Source organism: Hemitrygon akajei, chromosome 4 (assembly GCF_048418815.1).
Source record: "Hemitrygon akajei chromosome 4, sHemAka1.3, whole genome shotgun sequence".
NCBI classification, from domain to species: Eukaryota; Metazoa; Chordata; class Chondrichthyes; order Myliobatiformes; family Dasyatidae; genus Hemitrygon; species Hemitrygon akajei.
The window spans coordinates 171965941-171990865 of NC_133127.1; the positions used below are offsets into that span (position 1 = coordinate 171965941).

The 24925-nt window shown below is 44.1% G+C and overlaps 1 long non-coding RNA gene across 2 annotated transcripts in view; it reads left to right on the top strand.

Moving 5' to 3' along the window:
- The first annotated feature begins 7084 nt into the window (after positions 1 to 7084).
- The window catches only part of LOC140726954 (uncharacterized), a 75256-nt gene continuing 57415 nt past the window's right edge, over positions 7085 to 24925 (top strand). Inside the window, exon 1 of one of the 2 annotated variants that reach the window (XR_012098768.1) lies at positions 7085 to 7908. This is a non-coding gene — a long non-coding RNA (uncharacterized lncRNA). The remainder of the gene's footprint in view (positions 7909 to 24925) is intronic. The other variant, XR_012098769.1, reaches the window with a different exon arrangement.

Consider the following 24925-nt stretch of genomic DNA (forward strand, 5'->3'; position numbering starts at 1 on the left):
GGTGGTCGGGCATTGAAACTCTTCCGCATCGACTCCTCTCCATATCCCTCATTCTGTCTCCAACAGCAATAACAACGCCGACTGCAACCCTGGCTCGAACAAGTTTGGCCTTGCAATGCCCCAGCACGGCTTCGTGAAATGGATGCCCCAAACCAGCCTCGCATCCTCCTGCAGCGATAGTTCACCACAATTTTCTTCAGAAAAGGTGTTATAAATAATGCGTTTGGTCGAATTTCTTGCCATTCAAACTACTGGTGAGCTGTTGCATGCCTTCAGTAGCACCATCTTAAACCAGAAGATAAGGGAAGTTGGAGAAAATAAAGTTAAATTGTGTATGATTAGCACACAAAGTTGATATGGGGCTGGCAAGCCAAAGGGCCTGTTTCCATGACACGTATCTCATTTACTTTATAAAAGATAGATAAGGGGAGCGAGAAATTAGCGACTGATAATCAGCCAGACTTAATTTTCTTATTATTAACCTTAATGAAAAGTACTTTCAGGAGGTATACACATTAGCAGCTGTACTAACCTCACCACCCATTCCACACCCCTCCCAATTCCACCCTTTTTTTTTAGCCACAGATTAAAACAAACATTTTCTTCTGCAGATGATCAATATTTTACCAGGCAGCATTTGCACACAAATCCTTTCAGCTGGAGTGAAATTAATTCAGTAACAAATAATAAATTCTGTTTTGCACAGCAAACAGATGGGCTCATTATTACCCAGGTCAACTGAAAACTGATCCTATCAATTTGCTTTATCTAACCTATTTACAGAGAAGCAGGGGAGAGAATCTGTAATGTGTGTAGTCAAACAGAACAGCGTGTATTAATCTTGATGATTATTTCTGATACTTTTTAATGAGATGTAATATTGTTTCTGGATATTATTCGACCAGGGTTTAAAGCTCAATGTAAAGATATATTAGCATAAGCATTAATAAATAAAAATAAATATTATACTGTAGGAGGTTTGAGCACAGGAGTCCCCAGTGGCTTGATGGTGAAGTGCACTGTGCTTCAGTATCCATCCCACAAGCCCTCTTCTCATTGCTACCAGCAGGGAGGAGGTACAGGAACCTGAAGACACACACTTAATGTTTTACAAACAGCGTCTTCCCCTCCACCATCAGATTTTTGAGCAGACAATGAACCAACCCATGAACGCTACCTCATTGCTTTTTGTTCTGTTTTTGCACTACTTATTTAATTTAATTACATATATATCAGATTCAGATTCAGTTTATTGTCATTTATAAACCACAATATACAATGCAGTTAAAAAATGAGACAACGTTCTCCAGAATGATATCACGAAAAAGCACAAAACAGACCACACAAGAAAAACCACATAACATTTGGTAATCTCCAATCCAGAGTCCGGAGAGGCTGCTGCGTATCGATATAGCGCTACCGTCTTAACACGTTCCCCGGAAAGGAACTACAAACCCATCAGACAAAACTAAAGCTACAAGACCTACACAAAACCACATACTTACATATGTAGTTAACATATAGTTTCAACAGTACAGATAATACCATAATTGATAAAAGACTAACTGACAAAGACCACATAGTTTCAACAGTGCAAAGCAATACCGTAATCTGATAAAGAGCAGTCCATGGCACGGTTTAAAAGAAAGTCTCAAAGTCCCGATAGCCCATCATCTCACGCAGACGGTAGAAGGAAGAAAAACTCTTCCTGCCATGAACCTCCAGCGCCGCAGCTTGCCGATACAGCACTTTGGGAGCCCCGACCACAGCCAACTCCGAGTTATTTATTATAATTTATAGTATTTAAAAAGTATTGCACTACACTGCTGCCGCAAAATAACAAATTTCACAACATATGCCAGCGATATTAAATGATTCTGATTAGAATAGTGAATTGGTAAGTTTGGTAGAAAATTGGTTTGGTCATAGAAGGTGAGCAGTCGTGGTGGAGGGGTGTTCATCACCAGCATACCCTCGCTACTTATCACCAAACTTCAAAATCTGAGCCTCCATACCTCCCTCTGCAATTGAATCCTTAATTTCTTTACTGGGAGACAAAAGTCACTGCAGATTGGTAATAACATCTCCTCCTTACAGACTACCAACGCAGCCACAGCTCAAGGATGTGTGCTCAGCCTGCCGCTCTATTCTCTCTACACTCGTGACTGCGTGGCTAAGCACAGCTCAGTCGTCTTCTATACATTTGCCGATGTTGTTGGTAGAATCTTGGAAGGTGTTGAGGGAGCACATAAATGAGATTGATTGGCTGGTTGAGTGGTGACACAACAACAATTTCAGCAGAACCAAGGAACTGATTGTGAACTTCAGGAAGACGAAGTCAGGAGATCACTCACCAGTTCTCATTGAGAGAGAAGCAAGAAAGGGTAAGCAGCTTCAAGTTCCTGGAGTCAATATATCAGAGGATCTACCCTGGCTCCAGCACATTGATACAACAGCAAAGAAGGCACGCTAGTAGCTCTACATCAGCAGAATAACATTTTGGCATGTGCTAGATGGGCTGAAGGGCCTGGTGTTGTGCTGTAGTGCTTTACAACTCTGGGACAAATTCATTAGGAGTTTGATGAGATACTGTACAGTAAATCACCAAAGGCTCTTACAAATTTCTCTAGATATACAGTAGAGAACATTCTGACTGGTTCCATCACTGCCTGGTATGGAGGCTCCAAAGCAAAGGATTGCAAGTGTCTGCAGAGGGCTGAAGACTTGACCAATTTCACCACAGGCACAACCCTCCCTGCCATCAAGACCATCTTCAAGAGTTGGTGACTCAAACCGTTGGCCTCCATTACAAAGGATCCTCACAATGCAGAACATGCTCTCTTTGCAGTAATGTCCTCAGGGAGGTGGAACAAGAGCCTGAAGATCTGAACTCAGTGATTCAGAAACAGCTTCTTCATCTCCACCATCAGATTTCGGAATGGTCCATGAATCTATGTGTCATCGTTCCTTGTTTGCACTATTCATTTGCTATCGTAATTTTATGTCACTGCGCTGTGCAGCTGCAACACAACAAAACATTTCATGTCAAGTGAGTGACAATACATCTGACTCTGATTCCAGTAAATGTGAAGACAACCCAAAATTTACCGGAACTCCGGATGGTGAGGAAGATTGTCAAAGGACAACAGCAGAACAACAGCTGAGTTGGACAAGATACATCAGGGGGGTGTTAAAAAGAGCTACTTTTTGACCAGGATGGTGATTGAGATTTTAAAGGGAGAGCTTTGCAGCAGATTCTCTGAGTTGAAGATCGACCAATCAGCAAGCGGCAGTGCATAAAAAGAGCTAATTTTCAGTCAGGTCCACGTTCGAGATTTAAAAAGCAGCATTTCGCAGCAGTTTCTCTGAGTTGAGATGCAACCAATCAGCAAGAGGGATTCATTAGAAAGGGGCAATAAAATAGCTCAATTGCAAGTGGAGCAGCCATTGGTTTTGAGTGTGCCAGTGTTTAGAGTAGCTCTGGCTAATCAGGCTTAGGTGAGATCAAGCTTGGGTGAGGTAAATGATCTTATAAGGTACTCTCTGTCTGTTCTTATTTGTTCACTCAATTCAGAAGAATGAGGGGTGACTTAATTGAAACCCATTGAATGCTGAAAGGTCTTAATAGAATGGATGTGGAGAGGATATTTTCTATGGTGGGAGAGTCTAAGACCAGAGGACACAGCCTCAGAATAGGGGGTATCCTTTTAGAACAAAGATGCGGAGGAATTTCTTTAGCCAGAGAATGGTGAATCCATGGAAATTGTTGCTACAGGCAGCTGTGGAGACCAAGTCATATGTCTATTTAAGGTAGAGGTTGATAGATTCTTTATTGGTCAGGGTATGAAGGGACATGGGGGGGAAGACAGGAGATTGGGGCTGAGAGGGAAAATGGATTTCACCATGATGAAATGCTGGAGCAGACTCGATGTGCCAAATGATCTAATTCTGCTCCTATATCTTGTGGTCTACTGGTCCCATGGAAATAGATTGGATGGAAATTTGTGTTTAATCTAGACAAGTGACATCAAATCCATGATGAAAGTTTCCAATAAATGGTAGGCTCTTCAGAGCATTGATATACAAAGAGATCTACAAGTCCATAGCTCCATGAAAGTAGCAATGCAAATGGATAGGTGGTAGAGAAGGCATACAGCATACTTCTCTTCATCAGCCAGGACGCTGAGTTTAAAAGTTGGAGAGTCACATTGCAGCTGTATAAAACTTTGGTCAGGCCACATTTGGAGTATTGAGTGCAGTTTTGGTCACTGCATTACAGAAAGGATGTGGAGGCTTTGGAGAGGGTACAGAAGAGTTTCACCAGGATGTGTCCTGGATTGGAGAGGATCTTCATGTGTACCCCTGCAGCAGTGGTGGTGAAGGATAAACTACAGATGACAGATATAACACAAGGCCTGACTTGTATATTCCTGACACTGTATGGGAGAGGCACTGTATAATTGTGCAAACAGGTTGCAGGGGTTGATCGGAGAGGCTGTACACTCATTTTGGGGGACTTTGGGATTCATGTTATATGATGGTTACACTTTTTTTGCTGTTTGTTATCGGGGCGACTGATGTGGTCTGTGGCACCTCAGTAAAGAATGCTTTGCCCTGCAGCTGGTGATATGATGCTGAACTGAACTAAACTGAATACTACTGGACTCCCGATCTGATGTTTGATATACTATATATCCTCCGCTTGCTTTTTGCAGTTTGAGCAATTTGTTCCTTCTTTTGGCGTTGGGTGTTTGATGTTTTCTTGAACGGGTTCCATCGTGTTTCTTTGTTTTGTGGCAGCCTGCAGGAGCTTAAATCTCAGATGTATTCCATATACATACTTTAATATTAAATGTACTTTGAGTCATATACACACACATCTTGCAATAAAAACTGACATTCAACCTGCCTTGCTAACTGCTGACTGAATGGCATGCTAACTTTCATTCAGCTGTGTATAAGACCATCCAGGTCCTTCTGAACACCAACATTACTGGAGTAGGCCATTCAGTCCTTCATACGTTTTCTGTCATTGAATGACCATTACAATCCATTTAGTATTTAGTGAAGGAGTATAGGATTGCCAGTGATCTTCAGGTCAGGGTGGTGGTGGAGGATAAACTACAGATAGAAAATGTAACACGCACAAAATACTGGAGGAACCGAGCAGGCCAGGCTGTATCTACGGCGAGGAATAAGATATTGATGTTTCAGACCGGGACCTTTCATCAAGACTGGAAATGAAGGGGTAAGAAGGCAGAGAAAGAAGGTGGAGGGAGGGGAAGGAGTACAAGCAGGAAGTTGATAGGTGAAGCCAGGTGAGTGGGAAGGTGGGTGCATGTGGGGGGGGGGGGTGAAGTGAGAGGTAGGGAGTTGATAGGTGGTAAAGGTAAATGGCTGAAGAAGAAGGAATCTGATAGGAGAGGACAGAGAAGGGGGTAGGGCACCAGAGAGAGGTGATACACAGGTGAGAAGAGGAACTAAGAAAGGAGACAGAATGGGGAATTCAAAAGAAGGAAAAAGGAGAAACGTTGTCAGGTTGGGTAGATATTGTACTTTTCAAAGATGAGGGAGAGGCCCTTGAATCATTGACTCTGGAAGATATGCTCAGATTTGATCTTTGCCCTCTCCATTCCCTGGCATTTCTTCAAATTGTATTTTTTTCTGCCTCCAGCTGTCAGGCTCCACAGATTTTACAGAGCAAAAGTGAGAAGGAGCCAGAAATAGTTTTGCAGATGGAGTGGATTGACGGCAACAGCTGTGTTACCTGGAGTTCAATTGGTTCTGTTGTGTTGGGACTTCAGTGATAGGAAGGCGTTATCTGAGACTGAATGATGGAAATCTGTATTGCTTTAGTAAAGAGTTCCAGTAACAAGAACTACAGCAGCAACATGAACATCGCAAAGTGCTTCAACTAAAAGAGCACTGAGAAGGAGATGAGGGATTAGTTCGGGCAACTGAACACATGGTCAAAGAGCTAGGTTTTAATGTAAGGGCGTCGCTTACGTAGGGAAGCCTATACCTGAGGCAGCTGAAGGCTCGGATGGTATTTTTGGTATGTACATGCCTGCTGTCATTTCTCCAGTGGGTAAATTTTGATTGTGTACCACAGAGGAGAAACAGAACACCATCACGTACTTAATTTAGACCTTTTCAGTGCAGTTGTGAGTTTTGTTTAAATTTAGCAGTTGCTGGTCAGGCTTCCTGGGAAGTCAGAGGGACGGCCCAGCTGCCAACCTCACGACACTCACTGGAGGTTATCGGGTGCAGGTATGCCCCCACTAGTCTCCCACAAGCAACCCTTCTACTCTGTCCTCATCATAGCAGTGGTAGTGCGAATATTTGAGTCAAGTATGATATTCTCCAAAGGGGTTGTCTACTTCTGGGTCTTCAGGGAGCTGTAGAGGCCCATCCCAGATCCACATATTCTTAGGGGCTTCCAGAATGCCACAATCCTGCCCTCTGTGCCACTTGCTGATCGCCACAGTAATTAATCCAGGTTGTTAGGGAGGGTTCCCTTAATGGAGAACTGTTCTGGTCACCTCACTACAGGAAGGACGTGGAAACCATAGAAAGGACGCAGAGGAGACTTACAAGGATGTTGCCTAGATTGGGGAGCATGCCTTATGAGAATCAGTTGTGTGAACTTGGCCTTTTCTCCTTGGAGTGACGGAAGATGAGAGGTGACTTGATAGAGGTGGAAAGATGATGAGAGGCATTTATCATGTGGATAGCCAGAGGCTTTTACCCAGGACTGAAATGGTTCACACAAGGGGCCATAGTTTTAAGGTGCTTGGAAGTAGGTACAGATGGGATGTCAGGGGTAAGTTTTTCACACAGAGAGTGCTGAGTGCGTAGAACGCACTGCTGGCGACGGTGGTGGAGACAGATACAATCGGGTCTTTTAAGAGACTCTTCGATAGCTACGTGGAGTTTAGAGAAATAGAGGGCTATGCGCTAGGGAAATTCTAGGTAGTTTCTTGAGTAGGTTACATGGTTAACACAACATTGTGGGCCGAAGGGCCTGCAATGTGCTGTAAAAGTCTATGTTCCATGTTCTGTGCGTGACTTTGTTTAACGCGGGGAAGCTGATGCACGGGTAGCCACCACAAGATCCTTGACAGATCGGGTTCAGGGTCCAGTGGCGTGAAACTGAGGATCCTGTTGTGATGAGTCACCATCTTCCGCCAGCCCCAATACTGAGGTGCTGGCTGGATGGCTCTTTGACTGGAAACTCCCACCTGACCTTACTGCTGTCGGACACCCTACCAGCAGCTAAGCACCAAACGGCTGACCCAAGACACTATCAGTCTCAGGATCTCGGGAGCTCGTACATCTCTCCACCACGACGAGGAGGTGGAGACGGTGAGAATGCTTCCCCTCACTCACCCACTGGCAGTACTCTCCAGCCAAAGGTGTCAGAGAGGCCTCTGTCCACTCCCATTACCATCCTGCTCGACCTCCTCATCTGGCAGGTGAACACACCAATCGGCCTAGCTGCCGATTCAAGTCGGACATACGAGTGGTATCACGGTCCCGTTTTAAAGCTGTCAACAGTGCCACCGGCCTACGTCCACTGCCCTGCTGCGTCCGCCATTCTCGCTCCTGCCGCGGATCGGCTGCTGGAACAACCAGGCGAGAGATGAGTCTGTCCAAAGTGATTGAACTTCCCCACTCTTTGGGCCGTCTGATCTTTAACACAGTGTCCAGCTGTTGTAAGTGATTTGCCACTGTACCCCGAGGCGGCGAGGGGCTGAAATAGGGATCAGCCGGATCTCTGACCTCACCAGTTTTCTCTCTCACAAATCTCTTGTGACTGGACAAATTTCAAATCACTTGCAGGAGTGCAAATGTCAAGCGCCTGAAATTCGAAAATCGTCCTGGCAACTCGCATAATCTGCTTTCAAGGTAATGTTCCGAATGCAGCCTTTCAATCCTACAATGATTTCCCCCTCCTAATGGTCAGAGCTCATTACCATAACTTCTGTTGCAGTGCCGACCAGCTGCAAACCTGCTGGCGGGTGGGATCACAAGATTACAGGCATCGTGTACAGCCCCACACCCCTAGGCACTGTTCTCAGCAGCCACTTACCATGGGGGTGGGGTCGGGGATGAAAGTGGTCAGGGGAAGTGGCGAGGTTTCCTGTACAGCAGCATGTTCTTGCGTCTCCAGTATACGTTACAATGTCAAGTACTTGTATTTCACTCTTTTGCCTCCTAGTCCACAAAATATTCTAAATGTAAGAGAGAGAAGGGGAGGGGGAAGAAATTACCGGAATTTAGAGTAAATTCCAGGTCGAAGGATACCCAGACTGAAAACGGGGTGTTGCTCTTCCAAGATGAGAGTGGCCTCTGGAATGGAGTTAAAATGGTTGGCCACTGGGAAATCTTGCTTGGATTTTGAATATTTCAAAATATGATCGACTGGCAAACTCTAAGGCACTCCATAATTTACAGTGACTTGGGAGCACTTTCACCTGCATTTGAAGAGAACGGTTCATTGTATCACCATTGAATCATACCGCCTGGCAAAGGCTATTTGGCCCATCTTGCCCATGCTGACCGACAGGAAGCATCTCACCTTCCAATACTTGGCCTGCTGCCTTCTGACCCTGGGTGATTTAATAGACACTTTTTAAATGCTTCCACCACCCTGTCTGGCAGTCCATTCCAGGGAAAAGAGGTCCCCCTCAAATCCCCTCTAAATCTCTTTCCCCTTACCCTCCTTGATGGTGTTCTTGAAAGTGAGTGTATAGGTTGTCACCTCAACCTTGAACTGATTCCACAATCTCGTATCACTTTCAGGAACTCAGTGTTATATATTTACTTTTTCAAATCATTTGCATGATTTGCCTTCTTTTGCACATAGTTTGTTGGTCTTTGTTGTCTATAGCTTTTCATATATTCTGTTGTATTTCTTTACTGTAAATGCTTGCAAGAAAATGGATCCCAAGGTAGTGTATGATATATATAAATTGATTCTGAGCTTTGAACTATAAATCTATTTCCTCTAGCTTTATTCACCTCTGATAAGGGTTCAAAGATTCAAAATACATTTATTATGAAAAAATGTATAAGTTTTACAAATTACAGGCAGCCGCAAAGCAAGAAATCCGAAAGAACAGAATTCAAGAGAAAAAATAAAAAATAAAAGACCAATGCCCACTGCACGAGAGAAAGGGGGAAAAAACCGAATCACGTAAACAATTGAAGCGAACAACATTCTGAACCAAATAAAGTCTTTGGACCCGAGGCCCAAATCCTCGCTTATCAGTTTATCGTATTAGTGGGTATGGAGCACAGCAGCTGGGGTGGTCTTTATTGCCTCAGCGTCAAGGAGACAGGCGTGACCATCGCAGAGAGCGAGCGATATCAGCTCTCACCTTGGATCCCGACACTTTGTGTTTTCTGTCTGTCTGGGCCAGCGTTTAATTGACCAAACAATGAATCAATGAAAGGCTCTGACGCCCTGTATACAGGAGTGAACATCGTGGAGAGCAAGTGAAGTCTGGGCCGGCATTTAAATTGTCTAATCAGCAGATCATACCTTGCACTAGGACCCGGCTGCTGCGAAGGGCACAGAGCCTACACCTTGCCGCCCAGTGACTCGCTACGGGCCCAGATTTCGCCGCCCAACCCAAAGCCACTCTCAAGCTCTTCAAATCAGCTTGGTGCCCAGAGCGATCCAACCTTGCACCTGGGCCAGTTGTACAGGTATCGAATCTCCTTTGCCCCAACATTCCCTCTTGGGGCCCAGAGTGATCCAACCTTGCATCCGGGCCAGTTGTATGGAAGTCGAAATTCCTCTGCCCTGGCTTTGACCTCCAAATGGCTCACTCCACCTGCATCGATTCTGCAACACGACATCTTGGCAGTTCCCTTGAACTCACCTCATTATTGCCCCCCCCCCCAACTGTCTGCAGCAATAATTTAACACAATTTACCTCAGAAAAGATGTTTTTAGTAATTTCCTAACCTTTTAACTCCAATGAGCTGTTGCATGTGTTTGGTAGCACCATCTTAACTGGAACCAGAAGACAGTTTCCTATCTACCTTATCTGCAGCCCTCATGCGGTGCTACACGCAGCGCTGAAATAACGACACGTAGTCGATGAGCTGCAGTTGCAAAAGAGATTTATTCAAACTTCGCGGCCTCGCTTTAAAGCCTTCCTGATCCCGGCCTCCCCGGGCGGGAATGCTGTAGGGGGCACGTATTCACAGTCCCGTCCCGCACGCGGGCTTGTCCCCTTGCTGGTGAAGCAGACTTGGCACCCTCTTTGGAACCGGCCTCTATGCCGGGCGCGCGCCACTTTGTGAGCCGGTTCGAGTGCGCTAGGAAGTGGGTCGCCACATAACCCCCCCCCCCCCCAGAACCGGTGATACACCCCCCCAATGTCCACAGTCTGGGTCGGACTCTGTTTGGGAGGTCTGCCTCTGCACCACGGTGCCGGAATCTCGACCGGCTGCGCCACATCCACATGGGCTGGTTTGAGTCGGTCCACCGTGAAAACCTCCTCTTTCCCCCAAATGTCCAGTACAAATATGGAATTGGGCTTCTGCTTGTTGGAACCATAGCTGAGATCGCAGCGTCCAGAAGCTTGGCAGTTTTAACGAAACTGCATGAACAGATGCGGCGTCATTCATCTTCGGCCCAAATATCGTTTGGGCCATCGGGGTCACCAATTGTAGTGGTGCTACACGCAGCGCTGAAATAACGACACGTAGTCGATGAGCTGCAGTTGCAAAAGAGATTTATTCAAACTTCGCGGCCTCGCTTTAAAGCCTTCCTGATCCCGGCCTCCCCGGGCTGGAATACTGTAGGGGGCACGTATTCACAGTCCCGTCCCGTGCGCGGGCTTTTCCCCTTGCTGGTGAAGCAGACTTGGCGCCCTCTTTGGAACCGGCCTCTATGCCGGCACACGCCACTTTGTGAGCCGGTTCGAGTGCGCTGGGAAGTGGGTCGCCACAGTTACACGTATATACCTCAGTCATGCCCCCTCTTAATCTCTTCCACTCCATGGAAAACAGGATCTCCAGTCACTGCTTATAACTGATAGCTTCTTTCCAGGCAACATCCTGGCGAATCTCTTCTGCACTCCCTTCCAGTGCTATCACATCTTTCCTTTAATGTGCTGACCAGAACGGTATGCATTTGAGGTATGACCAGTGTTTTACAACGTTAAAGTATAACATCCCAGATGTCTGACTGATCTAAGAGAAGGCTCTGAGAAAGTCGGCAAAGCTGGGGGATGGGGGCATGACGTTGGAAACTTCTGTATACTTCCTCTAAAAGCTGCTTATTGAACAACAGTGACAGAATATTGGGAACATTCTCTTGACAATCTCCTCAGGCAGAGTGGTGCATATTGATTACAAGGACAGGGAGAAAGAACAGATCAATTAAGATATTAAAATTAGCAGCAGACGTAAGCCACACATCAGAAATCTATGGAATAGCTGGCAATAAAAAATCAATTTGAAAGGGCCTCGCAAGCCAGCAACGGTAGGTACAGCTTGAAGGTCAAAGACAGCACTTATGCTTGCATTAGCCTTGTCAGTGCAAAGGCCTGGTAACGTCACTCAGAATCTCATGTAAATTAACATGCCAGAAATAAAAGCCTGGGAATTAGATTAGAGAAGATCCATCTGTGGTTGTTTTTATGAGTAAATAATGCATAACATATAATTTTGAGCATGTTTTGCAGGGTTTACACACGTTTCCTGCCGAAATTCTAGCTGTCTAGAAATTGTACTAGGCATTCCATGCTATGATTCAATATAATTGCCCTGGAGTAATTTGCACATGTAATAACATCATTCATACTCACAGCTTATATTAGTTACCTAAGAACAGAAAAAGGACAACATGTTTATTATGGGGCCAGGTCCTATCAATGCACAGTACTGTAAAGGTGCTTCATGTTGAAGGCAGTGAAGTGTATACATTTGGAGTTGATCTCCAGCATGCTACTTGTCTGTGCTGAAACTCATCCCCTGTGACTCTTACCTCTTTAAGACTTGCTCAAGGCTTTAGTTAATTGATGACTTCAATTTACAGGCCCAAGGCTCCTGATCACAGGGACCTGGGACTCTCTTCACTACTGCGGGGAACCGTTGAAGTGGTTTCTGCTCAAAAGGTCACCCCATGGGACCCATGCACTGTAACTCCACCCCTTTCGCATCCTTGATTTCCCTGAGACTGCTCTGCTCTCCACCCCAGATTCTAACCTGATCTCTATGGCACTTTAAGATACCATGGGGAGATCTCTTCAATAGCACAAACTCATCCCCAGTGTGAATGAAAGCCATTGTTGCTGCCTGCCCAGCTAAAACAGTGTGTTTGTGTAAAAGATAGTAAACAGATTTGAATCACTCATAAATGGAAAAAGCACAATAACAATTTTATAAAGCAAGAATGTCCCAATTTTAGTGCTGACGAAGGGTCCCGGCCCAAAACGTCAACAGTGCTTCCTCCTATAGATGCTGCCTGGCCTGCTGCGTTCCACCACCATTTTGTGTATGTCCCAATTTTGCTTTTGTTCGGGCCACTTATGAGTGGTGTTGAGGTAAAATATAGAACCCATTCTGCACTGCAAATTTTAAATTCAAACTACATTTATTATCAAAGTATGTGTATATTATATACAACCTTGAGATTCATCTCCTAAAAGGCAGCCACAAAACAGAAACCCAAAAGAACCCATAGAAAGAAAGAAGACTGTTGAACACTCAATGTGCAGAGAGAAAAAACAAATCATACAAACAACAAGCACAAGCAAATAGCGCTCTGTACTGAAGTCCACAAAGAGAGTCCCTCAGTTCAGCATAGATCAGCACAGAGCCAAGTCATGGGGCAGCAATCTGAACCAGCCCGTTCCTCACCTTGGGCCCTGATACCCTGACCTTTTCAATCTGGCCCAGCGCCTAAATCAACATCCACACATTGGGTTCAGTTGCCTTAACGCACTTGGGGCCAGGACTCCACTGCCTCAATCCGGCCTGTACCCGACCTTTCTGATTCGGCCCCGTGCTTAAACCTCTGTCCAAACATAGGTTCAGTTGTCTCAATCTGCTCTGGTACTTGGAACCCACTGCTTCGATTTGGCTTGTAACCCAACTTTTCCAAATTGGCCCTGTGTTTAAGTCTCTGTCCAAACATTGGGTTCAGTCACTTTGGTATGCTCTGGTGCCTGGACTCAGGCTATAAACAGATCTTTCCAATTTGGCACGGGGCTTAAATTGATCAGACCTCAGTTCTCCCGTGCTCTCGGCAACAAACCCACCATCTCACCTCGCCTCGGTTCTGCCACATCAAATTGCTTTCAAGTCCAAAGGGATGTTACAGAATATTACTTGCGACGATTGTTTGCCAGCAAAGTGTTTAGTTGTTTTCCTTGTTTCATTAGCAACCAGCAGAAGTCGCTGAAGTTCACCAGTGCCACCATCTTAAATGGGATTATGGATAAAATCCAATTTCTAGGCCAATGGTTCCTGAATACATTTTGTGATATAATATTTCTTTGTTCATGGCTTAATGAGTAAACACACAACACAGAAGTTTAGCGATACGTTGGTCAGGGCTGTTGGGTGCATGCTTTAATAGTTTTGAATTATTTGTACTCAGTAAACGTCAAGATCCAATAATGGTTAACTAACCTAGGCAAAGCGAGAAGGTTGAATTCTGGTGTGTTAATACGCTCATTCTGCATGATTTCAGTTGGATTTTATCACGATTGTTTTAAACTTTCTAATGATCCCCCACATTGAAATCGACAAAGTGGAAGTTCTACACTAAAGGCTGGTAAAAGACAAACCATTCTCCTTGAAATATTTTGCACACTCCTTAGTTGAGTTCACTGTCTTTTTACCCCACTGAGTTATTTATTTTACTAAGAGCTTTTATGAATTAACAGTATCTGACAGTGTTCGCACAATCCAGTAATAGCTAATGACAAGAGATCGATGGCATCAGGCTTTTGGTTTATCACAATAAACGTCACCACAACAGCAATCATTAGGCACCATGTCAATGTCATTTTAGCGAACATGCAGATCCAGACATCACATGGCTTTGTGATAAGGTGAGAGACAATTCCTTTCCTTTCTGGTTAAGCATAAAGAGCCAAATATTACCAAGGCCACGTGTAATCTGTATTTTGAGCTTCTGCCTGACTTACATTACTAATCATGTTGTTGTGGGTTTCTCATTATCCTTACCCACAGTAAAATAAATATGCTACATAAAGATATTAGTTGAGCAAGACATTGTCATTAGATGACTTCTTTTACACAAGGTTCTCAGCTATTGAAAGATCATTAAAATAGTACTTTTTCATTAAGGTCTCCTGGTGCCAAAATGAAACCTTTATCACTGTTATCCTCAGTTCTGCACATACACCTTTCCTATTTTAGAATAATTGCTGCAGTCAGCATATTAATGTCTCCTTGGAATTATAAATACCCAGTGACCTAATTTAAATAATGCTGAGAAAACTCGAACTGGATTGTCTAAACTTGTCTTTGTTCTCTCAATGCTGACAAAACCTAGCAAGGCTAAGTTACTGGAAGGCTTGCAGTCTGCCAAGATCAAACTAATGTCTAGTTCCAGGGTTGGGCCACATTATGTGACACAATCTGGCTCAGGTCTAGAGGAATGTACAGCCATTAAAGAGAGCTGTCTCTGTGTATTTTAGAGACAGAGAGCTCCCGATGGATTTGTGGTTGGATACACTCTTTGGTGCAGTCCTGAACCAGAAAGAGCAGAAGGCTGCTGGTGATCCAACAGGAAGGAAGCAATGACCTCTGCAGCAGTGAACTGAACACAAATAAAATACAGGCACCCGCAGATTTGCAGTCCAGCATATTATGGAGTTCCAGAGAAAAGAAAACTGAATAGATTAAAGTGTCATAAAATTTAATGTCCCATTGCTACCACTGATGTGCTGCAGAAAAGTATGGAATACATATTGGTGCAAAACAGCTCATCTCAAAAAAAGGAGATGAAAGAATCAGGAAATAATTGTCTTGATGCAGACATTTCTGCCTTTAAGACTGGGTGCATTGGAAAACCTGAATGCACTCTCCGGGGAATTTAGATGGGAAAGTCATGTAAACTATAATCCTGAGCAGATCTCTGTCCATTTAACTTAGTTGATGTTAAATCATGTTTCCCGCACATTCCTCAATGTATTGCAGCCTCGAATCTAATTATGGCATTTGTTGCAAAAATGACAGTCTTACCCATTGCTATTTCACTTTTCTCTATTTTAGTAGGGTTTTAAAGGAAATTAATGCATGAGGTGAGTGTATTGCTGAAGGGTGGTACAATGACACAGCAGCAAGTGTAATGCTTTACTGTGCCAGTGATGGGGGTTCAATTCCTGCTGCTGTGTGTAAGGAGTTTGTACCTTCTCCCCACGACCACATGGGTTTCCCCCAGGTGCTCCAGTTCCCTCCCACGTTCCACGGACACGCGGGTTAGAAAGGATTAGCAAGTTGTGGGCGTGCTACGTTGGCATCAGAAGCCTGGCAGCACATGCAGGCAGCCACCAGCATACATTCCGACTGTGATGCTCATTGATGCAAGTGACGCATTTCATTGCACGGTTGAATGTCTTGATGAACAAGCAACAAATAAAAGCTAATCTTTCATCTTTAATCTTATTACTCATCCCTAATCCTCCTTGACAAGCAGGGACCAACTGCCTTCCAGAACCCCATACACCCTTTCTGTTGAAGGCACCACCCACAACGTTTTTTGGGAACTGAGTCCAGGATTTGGATCTGACAACCACAAATAAAACATCTTTATTTGAGGCGGTACAGGACTGGACTTGCTAGGGTTAGTGTTCCATTGGTTTTCTTGTTGGGACAACTTGGGAGGTTGATTTTGGTGTAGCCCTGGTGAGTAACTGCAATGCATTCTGTAGGTGGAACACACCTCATCCATGGTGTACGGTAGGAGGATCCCATTCAGGATCAACTGCCTTCCAGAACCCCTACACCCTTTCTGTTGAAGGCACCACCCACAACGTTTTTTGGGAACTGAGTCCAGGATTTGGATCTGACAACCACAAATAAAACATCTTCATTTGAGGCGGTACAGGACTGGACTTGCTAGGGTTAGTGTTCCATTGGTTTTCTTGTTGGGACAACTTGGGAGGTTGATTTTGGTGTAGCCTTGGTGAGTAACTGCAATGCATTCTGTAGGTGGAACACACCTCAGCCATGTTGATGACCCTGGTGGTTTTGAACTGTTGCAACGTTATTGAAGCAGGACGCACCCAGTATTTAGGGAGTCCGCTGAGTCACTTGCCGCAGGAACCACAGCTTCTGATCTGCTCTTAATCTCCTTTGTGTTATGCATCATCGTGGCCATGATGTCGAACAAAGAACTTTATAACTGCCTCTGCTCCACTGGTCTGTTACTGGTCGGGGGAAAAGCAATCATGGATCTTGCTTTGATTTATAGTTAGATTTACCTCCTGTTGTTCAAGTCCAAAGGTTTAATTCCAGATGTTCATTCATTATGGTTGCTAGTGATATCCACATCAAGTGAATAAATAAAATGAGACTTTGCGGAAACCTTTTAGTTTTGCAATCACTTCTTAATTACCATTTCTTCTTTATTTCTAGATAATTTAAAACAATTCAAATTCCTAAACTACCCTGGAAGATTTGTATCCCTGTGCATTAGATTATTACCTTAGCTCTCAAGAATCAAAAACATGCTCGTACTGTTAAAGCATTATCTTCAGTATAACTGGAGAAAGTCAAAAGGTGCTTCTTACACCCAAGGTAAAACTTAAACACAATGGCCTCCTGTACCACTGAGTGTATGTCCGTGGTCGTCTGCTATTGTAATCCATCCACTTCAAACACGTGTTGTGTGTTCAGAGATGCTCTTCTGTACACCAGTATTGTAACGCATGTTTTTTTGAGTTACTGTCAAGAGCCAGTCTGGCCATTCTCCTTTGACCTCTCTCATTAACGAGGCATTTTCATCCACAGGGCTGCTGCGCACTGCATGCTTTTTGTTTTTTGCACCATTTTGTGTCATCTCTAGACTGTTGTGTGTGAAAATCTCAGGAGATCAGCAGATTCTGTTTAGTCAAGCCACGCCATCTGACACCAACAATCATTCCATGGTCAAAATCACTTAGATCACATTTCTTCCACATTCTGATGTTTGGTCTGAACAACAACTGAACCTCTTGACCATGTCTGTATGCTTTTATGCATTGAGTTGCTGCCGCATGATTGGCTGGTTAGATAACTACATTAACAAGTAGGTGTACCGGTGTACCTAGTAAAGTGGCCACTGGGTCTATGTATTTGTACAGGTGCTATCAGTATTCAGCTGTACATTACTGGCCACTTCTGAGAAGCCCGCAGGTAACCAAAGTCCTAAATCATGTGAATTTACGAGTCTGAATTTAACCAAAGTAAATAACACCTTCCATTTTATATGACATTCAGGAAAGAGCTACTGCTGCTGAATTGTTTCTATCAGCCCGAATCAATTTTCCTCCTGTTACGTGTTGTTTTGTGATAATCGTTTTTACAGTCAAGTCAGTTTGCCTTTGTGAAAGCTGGAATATCAGTGGGCGGAATACTGACTATTCCTGATGGGCAATTATTGCACATCGTAAATAGAATCCTTCATCTCGCTCACCTTTCACATTCTATCCAGCAGGAGATTACAGAAGCATATATGCTACCACACTCTACTAAGGACATATCATTATGCAGAGTATTTTACCAGCCCACAGACATTCATGCAATTTTGGCCAGTTTTGAAACTTCGCCTGCTGGTGACTCACTTTGGGCATGGTGCAACAGGTAACTGTAATGCGTTGCAATGAACAGTTACAATCAGTGATTACTTTATTAGGTACAGGAGATACCTAATAAATAGACACTGAGTGTATGTTCATGGTCTTCTGCTGCTGTAGCCCATCCACTTCAAGTTTCAGCATGTTGTACTCTTCCGTACGTCACTGTTGTAACGCATGGTTATTTAAGTTACCTGTCTGCTCATTTCCCTCTGACCTTTCATTAACGAGGCAATTTTCACCCACACAGCTGCTGCCCACTGGATGTGCTTATTTTTGGGGGTTTTTTGTGCCATTCTTTGTAAACTCTCGAGACAGTTGTGCATGAAGACTCCAGGATATCAGCAGTTTCTGAGGTACTCAAACCTCCCTGTCTAGCTCCAACAATTATTTCACAGTCAGAGTTACTTAGATCACATTTTTTCCTCATTCTGATATTTGGTTTGAACCTCTTGACCATGTCTGCTGCCACTTGATTGGCTGATTCAAAATTTGTATTAAAGCCTCTGTTGTATGGGGGGAGTTGGGAGTGGACCCAGAAGCAAGACACTGAATTACCAGGAACAGGACTAGGCGTGAGAAGGAAGCAAGGGAAGTGAGGAAGAAAGGGCGCTGGACATGACACAGGCCCCGGTCGAGACAAGGAATCCAGGCCTGGGCTAGGACTTGACAAGGATAGCGGAACCAGGACATAGAACTGGGAACTAGGAGCCTGGGCTTGGACTCCAAGCCAGAGACTGGACAAGGACCCAGAACCTGGGTCTTGACTCGGGCTCGGACTCCAGAACCTGGCGAAGACAAGACGTGGCTATAGGACGAGGAGAGGCACAGGACTGGACGTGAGATTCCTGGACAGGACAAGGGAACTCCAGCACTGGGCTGGGCAAGGCACATCGACAAGACGAGAACACAGAGCCTTGGTGGAGGGAGAACAGGAATGCAGAACACAGAGCCTTGGTGGAGGGAGAACAGGAATGCAGAACACAGAGCCTTGGTGGAGGGAGAACAGGAACATGGAACACCGAGCCGGGACCCCTCCTTGGGTACAGGACGTAGGGCCGTGACTCATTACACAGAACACTGAACATGACAAGACAGTTCCCAACACTAGGTAGTGGCAAAACGGCCAGACCTACCTAGTGAAGGCATGGACACGGACAGACAGTTCCAAACAGGGCAAGGCTCCAGGCAGAGGCAGGGCAAGACCCCAGGCACAGGTTGCAGGGTAGGGCGGGGCCCCAGGCATAGGTTGCAGGGTAGGGCTTCAGAGGGAAGGAAAGGAATAGTCCAGCCCCAGGGTAACAGCAATGACAGCCTGACTTACTCAATGGAGGCAAGGACCAGGAGGGACAGATCCCACCATAGGGTAACAGCAAGGACAGCCTGACTCCCCCCACAGAGGCGAGGACAGGATACCAACAAGATGAACCCCCACAGAGGCAAGGACAGGATACTGACAAGACAAACCTACATGCGAACCTGGGGCCACTTATATTCCCTGCTTCAAGACGAGAATCAGGTGCTGACGATTAAGCCCCAAATGAGACAGGGACAGCCAGAAGAACTGGAGTCTGGAGTCCACGGACCGGACTGTGACAGCCTCCGTGCTTGTCTACCTAATAAAATGGCCACTGAGTGTATTTAAACAGCTCTTTTACATAACTTTAGGGTGAGTCAAAGTACTGCACAGCCAATAAATTGTATTTGAGATGGAGCCTTTGTTGAGTAAGAATCAGAATCAGGTTTATTATCACTGGCATGTGTCGTGAAATTTGTTAATTTAGCAGCAGCAGTACAGTGCAAGACACGATAACATAGAAAGGGAAAACATAAATAAGGAAATCAATTACAGTAGTGTATATTAAATATTTTAGCTTAAAAATAGTGCAAAACAGAAATAACATTTAAAAATTGAGGTAGTGTTCATGGGTTCAATGTCCATTTAGGAATTGGATGGCAGAGGGGAAGAAGCTGTTCCTGAATCACTGAGTGTGTGCCTTCAGGCTCCTGTACCTCCTCCCTGATGGTAACAGTGAGAAGAGGGCACGTCCTGCTCATAGGACTCCTTAATGATGGATGTCACCTTTCTGAGGCACCTCTATTATGAATGTTACTATTGTCTTGGATACCACGGAAGGAGCGGACTAATTTTACAACTTTCTGTAGCTACTTTCGATCTGTGCTATAGCCAGTCCCATACCAGACAGTAATGCAGCCTGTCAGAATACCCTCCATTGTACAACTATAGACATTTTCGAGTGTTTTAGCAGACAAACCAAATCCTTCGTATTCCTAACTAAGTATAACCCCTTTCTTGCCTTCTTGCCTTCTTTATAACTGCATCGATATATTGAAACCGGATTAGATGCTCAGAGATCTTGACACCCAGGAAATTGAAATTGCTCACTCTCTCCTCTTCTGATCTCCCTGTGAGGATTCGCTCATGTTCCCTCGTCTTACCTAGAGAGTGGTGAGTGCGTGGAATGGGCTGCCGGTGGTGGTGGCAGAAATGGAAATGATAGGGTCTTTTAAGAGACTTCTGGGTGGGTACATGGAGCTTAGAAAAATAGAGGGCTATGGGTTAGCCTAGGTAGTTCTAAGGTAAGGACATGTTCGGCACAGCTTTGTGGGCCAAAGTGCCTGTATTGTGTTGTAGGTTTTCTATATTTCTATGTTTTACCCTTTCTGAAGTCCACAATCAGCTCTTTTTATCTTACTGACATTGAGTGCAAGGTTTTGCTGTGACATCACTCAGGAGCTGTTATATGTCACTCCTGTATGCCCTCTCATCTCCATCTGAGATCCTACCAACAATAGTTGCATTATCAGCAAACCTATAGCTGGCATTTGAGCTCTGCCTAGCCACCCAGTCATAGGTATAGAAAGAGTAGAGTAGTGGGCTAAGCACACACCCTTGAGGTGCACGGTCCCTTCAGAGGTGAGGAAGAAGTTCTTCAGCCAGAGGGTGGTGAATCTGTGGAATTTATTGTCAAGGAGGGCTGTGGAGGCTGCCACTGGGCATATTTAAGGCAGACATTGATAAGTTCTTGATTGGTAAGGGTTATGGGGTAATGCAGTTGAGACAAAAATAAGCAGACATAATTCGAAGTTCAGAAGTTCAAAGTAGATATATTTCAAAGTATGTATACTTCTTATGGCCTTGAAATTCATCTCCTTACAGGCAGCCACAAATCGAAGAAATCCTATAGAACTAAAACGAAAGAAGCCCCTCGAACACCCAATATGCGGAGAGAGAAAAAACAAATCATGCACCATTAAAGCGAGCATTGAATGTTGGAGCAGACTTAATGAGCCAAATACTCTAATCATGCTCTTATTACATATGGTCGTATGGTCTTTTTAGCAAACTGTATTGAGGCCAATTACATTGAAGCCTCTACTTCAGCCTCTGATGAAGTGAATGAGGTTGATACGGGCTATCACTTTTTGATCATCCATTTACTACATTAACCAGCTGAGTTGTGTAGAACTCATGTGCAAATACTTGATGATATCCTTTTATCATTCAGTTTTTATTGTATCATTAGAAGTATCTAAATCAAATTGAAGAAAAATTATAATATCTTGTGAAATGAAACCAAGAATGACCTGCATTTATAGTTTTTAGTAATTTCACCGTATTCCAAGTGATTGGCTCTGTGGAGAGTAGCTACTTGGGCAAGTATCATGTGCACAAAAATATTTTGGAAAGAATGATAACAGTCAAATTTAAGCCTGTGCCATGGTTCGGCCTAATTTCTGGAACTGGCAAAGTAATTGTCCCTGCAACAGCAACTTTATGAATTTACATATGAGTAATGGCTTCAAGTGGTTCCTCTATTGTAAACCTCCTTTGGAAGCTGCCAACTCCAGTCCTGGCAGATGACCACTGCACTGTTGTACTCTGCTCTTCCCATCTGCTTTTGGTCCTCCAGTACGATTACAACTGCTCAGAAACTTGCTTTCCCCAAAGAGGCTTCAAGCCTGGGCTCAAAACTGTTCCAAAAGAAAATTTGAGAATGGTCACCTAACTGCCTAGCTCTCTCAGCCTTTGGGTGATTCACACCCAAGAGGAATGAAGCCAACTACCCCAGGACCCAACGCAACTATTAAGCCAAACCAGAGAGCAACTAGTCCTCACATAGTAATTCTTTGAACGTCATTCAACCCAAACTAATCTTTGTCCTCAAGATACAAACTTGTCCCCGATGATCTTCCAGGCTTGCTTCCAGAACCAGTTAAACTGCTGTTCAAAGTCTTGCTTGAAGAATTTGGATTAGGATTTTGATTAACCTGCTTGACATTGTATGCTGCTTGACCTGCTGAGATGTGCAAGCATTCTGTGTGTGTTATACTCTATACAGCTGCTTGGGCTCTACCACTGAAGCACTGCATTATTTATAGCAAAGTCGGGGAAACTAATGACACTGGGGTACAGCTTCCGTGAAGAACTCTTTTCACATTTGCACTTGCTAACTGTTCTGGGCCATTTCTCAGCCTGCTGGGCTCTGAGGGGCTTTCCAGAGTCATTTATAATTCTATAATCATCTCTTCAGTATTGATTCTGGGATTAGATTATTTTCTCTGGATCATCAGGGGCTGAGGGATACCTGGAAGAAGTTTATAAAATTATGAGAGACATAAATAGGGTGGATAATCAGACTCATAGTCCCAGGTAGAAATATCAAAAACCAGAGAGCATTGCTTTAAGGTGAGAGGAGAAAAGGTGAAGGGAGATGTACACAGCAATAAGAGACAGACAGATAGACAGAGGGGGTGGTGTTGCTCTGTTAACAAAAAATGAAATCAAATCCTTAGAAAGAGCTGACATAGGATCAGAAGATGTAGAATTCTTGTGGGTAGAGTTAAGAAACTGCAAGGGTAAAAAGACCCTGATGTGAGTTCAACACAGGCCTTCGAATAGTAGCTAGGATGTGGGCTACAAATGACAATGGGAGATTGAAAAGGCTTGTCAAATCAAATCGAATCAAGTTTAATTATCGTTCAAACCATACTTGGATACAGTCAAATGAGACGGCGTTTCTCTGGGGCCAGGGTGCATAACATACATTCAAAAAAGTGAGACCGAGAGAAGAAAAACAAATATCATTACGCAAGAAAACAAATGTATAGTCCAAGACCCTGAGCGACATGTTTATTTATGGTTCAGCTCTCAGCAATCCAGCCTTTCATTTCACTGGAGGAGAGCGCCGACGAAAAAGGCCAGTCCCCAAATGAACTGTTACAACATGTGACAGTGAGGATAGGAATAGAATGATGAGGCAAATAAATGTGTGGCTGAAGAATTGGAGCAGGGGGCAGGGATTCAGATTTCTGAATCATTGGGACCTCTTCCGGGGCAGATGTGACTTGTACAAAAGGGACAGATTGCACTTGAATCTGACGGGAACCAATATCCTTGCAGGCAGGAGAGCTGTTGGGAGTGGGTTAAACTAATATGGCAGGGGTATGGGAACCAGGATGATAGATTTGAGGATGAGCCAGCCGGTTTACAAGTAGATGATGTAACATGTAACACGAATATAAGGAAGGACAAGCCAATGATTGGGTACAAGTGCAGGCAGGGCAAAGAGTTAAGTGGTACCACAGAGGCAAAATTCATAAGGGTGAAGAATGCAGGACTGAAGGTGCTGAAATTAAATGTGTGTAGAATTTGGAACAAAATGGACAAAATCGTGGCGCAGATAGAGATTGGTTGGTATGACATTGTGGGCATCACTGAGTCGTGGCTGAAAGGTCATAGCTGGGAGTTTAAAATCAAAGGATATACTTTGTACTAAAAGGACAGGCATGAAGACATAGGTAGTGGTGTGGCTCTGTTGGTAAGGGATGGAATTACATCTTTAGAAAGAGGTGATATAGGGTCAGAGGATGTCGAATCTTTGTGGGTGGAGTTAAGAAACTGCAAGGGTAATAAAAACATTACAGAAATCATATATAGGCCTCCAAATAGTAGCCAAGATGTAGGGTTGAGATTACAAAGGGAGCTGGAAAGGGTATGTCACAAGGTAAGGGTAATGTCACAATTGTAATGGGGGATTTCAAAATGCAAGGGGATTAGGAAAATCAGGTTGGCGTCGGATTGCAAGAGAGGAAATTTGTTGAATGCCTACGAGATGGCTTTTAAGAGCTGCTTGTGCTCAAGCCTACTCAAGGAAAGGTTATCTTAGAGTGGGTGTTGTGTAATAACCCAGATCTTGTTAGGAAGCTTAACGTAAAGGAAACCTTAGGGGACAGTGATCATAATATGATTGAATTCATGCTGCAGTTTGAGAGGGAGAAGCTTAAGTCACATGTATCAATATCACAATGGAATAAAGGGAATTACAGAGGCACGAGAGAGAAGCTTGCCCAGGTGCATTGGAGAAAAATACTGGCGGGTATGACAGCAGAACAGAGATGACTGAAGTTTCTGGGAATAGTTCACAAGGCGTAGGATAGATATGTCCCACAGAAGAAGTTGTTCTCAAATAGCAGGTGTAGGCAACTGTGGCTGACATGGGAAGTTAAAGACTGCATAAAAGCCAAGGAAATGGCATATAATGTAGCAAAAGTGAGTGGGAAGTTGGATGATCGGGAAGCTTTTAAAATCCAACAAAAAACAACTAAAAAGCAATAAGAAGGGAAAAGATGAAATTTGAGGGCAAACTAGCTAATAATATAAAGCTGGATACTAAAAGTTTTTCAGTTATATAAAGAATAAAAGGGAGGCGAGATTTGATATTGGACCACTGGAAAATGATGCAGATGAGGTAGTAATGGGGGAACAAAAAATGGCAGATGAACTTATTAAGTACTTTTCTTCAGTCTTTACTGTGGAAGACACTAGCTGTATGCCAGGGGTCCATGAGGGTCAGGAAGCAGGAATGAGTGCCATTGCTATTACAAAGGAAAAAGTGCTAGGCAAACTGAAAGGTCTTAAGGTGGATAAGTCACCTGGACCAGATGGACTACATCCCAGAGTCCTGAAAGAGGTTGCTGAAGAGATAACAGATACACTGGTCATGATCCTTCCAGAATCACTTGATTCTGGCATGGTCCTGGAGGACTGGAGGATTGCAAATGTCATT